Source organism: Eumetopias jubatus, unplaced genomic scaffold (genome assembly GCF_037043125.1).
Source record: "Eumetopias jubatus isolate StellerSeaLion01/CBP00866 unplaced genomic scaffold, mEumJub1_p1.0 scaffold_7, whole genome shotgun sequence".
In the NCBI taxonomy this organism is placed as follows: domain Eukaryota; kingdom Metazoa; phylum Chordata; class Mammalia; order Carnivora; family Otariidae; genus Eumetopias; species Eumetopias jubatus.
The window spans coordinates 14227291-14229979 of record NW_028274813.1 but is presented as its reverse complement, the minus strand read 5'-3'; positions in this window follow the sequence as shown (position 1 = coordinate 14229979).

Genomic DNA, 2689 nt, shown 5'->3' with positions numbered 1-2689 from the left:
AAAATTTTGAACATGAAATAAACTCGATAATTCAGAGACATCGTTAGGAAAATGATTTCCTGGGTAAAGGAGATTACTGCTATATGTAGGACTATCTGACCAAATTTCAAATGGCCTCTAATTGTTACAATTTTTGCATCCTTGAGCCTGGTTCTCTTTTTGTCTTTTGTCACCCAGCCATCACGTCGATTTCTAGAGGCCTCTAGATCTCCTTTGAATTAGTTGGTTCTAATTTTCTGGGGGCTAAGAAACTAGGTAACCAGGTTTATTAAGATCAGGTCTAAAATGGGAAAAGACAGTCACTGAATGACAGAGAAAGAAGTTGGAAATAAAATGCACGGGCTTAGGGAGTGAGATCTACAGTGTTCATTTTAACTTCTCAGAGGCCTTTTTCTTTGCGCTGTGTTCTCCATGACTGACATGATTGAAAAAATGACCTCTGGGCAGGTGAGTTATTGCCGCAAAAAAAGGCATTGTTCCTTTAAAATGGATAAGAATAGCAGCTAATACTATATTCTATTTTCTTTGTAGAATGGATTCTTTGTTTAAAAATAAGTGAACAACAACAACAAAAAAACCCCAACCATAAACAAAGGTGAAGCAATATACTCTAGGAAAGAAGATCTACAGTGAGTCACATTATATGAATAGCTAAGTTGATAGGAAAATAAATGTTGTTTTGCTCATAATGCTGAAAAGTCAATAAACAGTAAATGAACTTCAGAACAGCAGGACGAGTGTTCATTTAGATGTCCTTTGTAATTAAAAAACAACACCCAAACGAAACAAAGCAAGAGTGGTAAGCACTATGCCTAGAAGGGTTATGTAGGCACGGGAACAAATTGGTGTATAAACAGATTTGTAAAACTTAGTCATGAGACATCAATAGCTCATTAATGCAGAGGATGAAGAAGAGGTTCCTTTATTCAGGGGAGGTTGCATTATTTTAAAATTCTGTCACTTAAAGTGCAGTAAGGAATTCAGAAAAGAGAAACTTAGGGTAAAATACTTAGAACACCAAAATGGGAAGAAAATTCCTAAAAGCTCAGATATTTATATTGTAATTGTTCAATAAAGACTTAATGGCCTTTATGTGGTTTTACTGCAGCTCATTCTTCACCTGCCTTGTGCCAAATACATCTCCTTTACCCCCGTCCTTCAGGATTTCTTATGAAGATCTTCAGGTGACCATAAGGATATTTTATTTTATTTTATTTTTTTATTTTTTATTTTTTAAAAGATTTTATTTATTTATTTGAGAGAGAGAGAGAATGAGAGATAGAAAGCACGAGAGGGAAGAGGGTCAGAGGGAGAAGCAGACTCCCTGCTGAGCAGGGAGCCCGACGCGGGACTCGATCCCTGGACTCCAGGATCATGACCTGAGCCGAAGGCAGTCGCTTAACCAACTGAGCCACCCAGGCGCCCAAGGATATTTTATTTTAGACTATAGGCAGCCTCTTATCTTTTAACCATCCTCTTGGATTCTAAACCCCACTTTGCATACCAGAGATGTTACGTAGGTCTTATCTTGTAAACCAACTCCTATTATTTGAGAGTGCCTTCCTAAAAGTGTTACATTTGGAAAGCTTCTGAGCTCATGTCTGTGCTCAGCAGGAAGGAGTCCCATCGTTGATTAATGATGCCTGCCATGGGCAAGTAGAGATGATGTAAATATGCATGCCAAAAACTCCACACCCCACTCCTGAGTCCTACCTACAGGGAACCAAGAGAGGCCTGGTTCATGCTAAACTTCTCTCTTTGGCACTGGACTCTCTGTTAAGTAGACAGATCAGCTACCTCTATCCAATACTTGCTTTTGGAATATGCAAGCGCTTTGTTTCTGCATTTGAAGAGGATGAAGTGTTGAAGTGTTTCTTGGTCACTTGGTGGGTAGATTATATAAAATATGGAAATACTTTTAGGTGGCTAAAGAATATTAAACACAAATATGCTTTTGTATGACCAGCACACGCACGCGCACACACACACACACACACACACACAGAAAACCAATCTCCCTCCTCTGAATATTTTTTATTAAATCACAGAAAGCAAGTTTCGCCTAGTTATGAAGAAGGAGAAAGACTGGCAACATTGATCAAAAGGAAATACGATTCATGGCATAGTAACAAGTTATCCATATAATTCCATAAAACTGAAGGGACATTTGACTGAAACCTACATGGAAGGGAGACAGCTCTTCAGAAGAAATCAGAGGAGGAAAGAAAGAGAAGGAAGAAGAAATGTTCAGATATTCAGTGTTTCAAGGAATGTTGGGTTCCTGCCCTCAAGGAGCTTACAGTCTAGTTTAGATTGGTGCAGATGTGTACCCAGGCCATGCATGGAGGGTTTTTTTTTTTTTTTAAAGAAAAATGTATACAGGTGTTTTAAGATTGAAATCTCCTCCTATCTTCTTCTTTGAGAGTCCTGTTCATAACTGTGTCATGCTCTGGTAAGTGGAAGTTTCTTCCCAGAAAAGTCTAGACTTTTCTTAATGACCACCATCAATGCATTTTTTTGATACTCAGAAAAGTTCAAAAGAACTATATAGCCCTAAGTAAGCAAAGTAAACTCTCACTCTCTGCTGTGCTACTTAAATGGGTTTCGTAATGTGTGGTTTCATGGGTGATGGACTCTCTTTTCAATACTTATTTTGTGTTCTGGTTAAATGTTTTGAACCATTAATGAC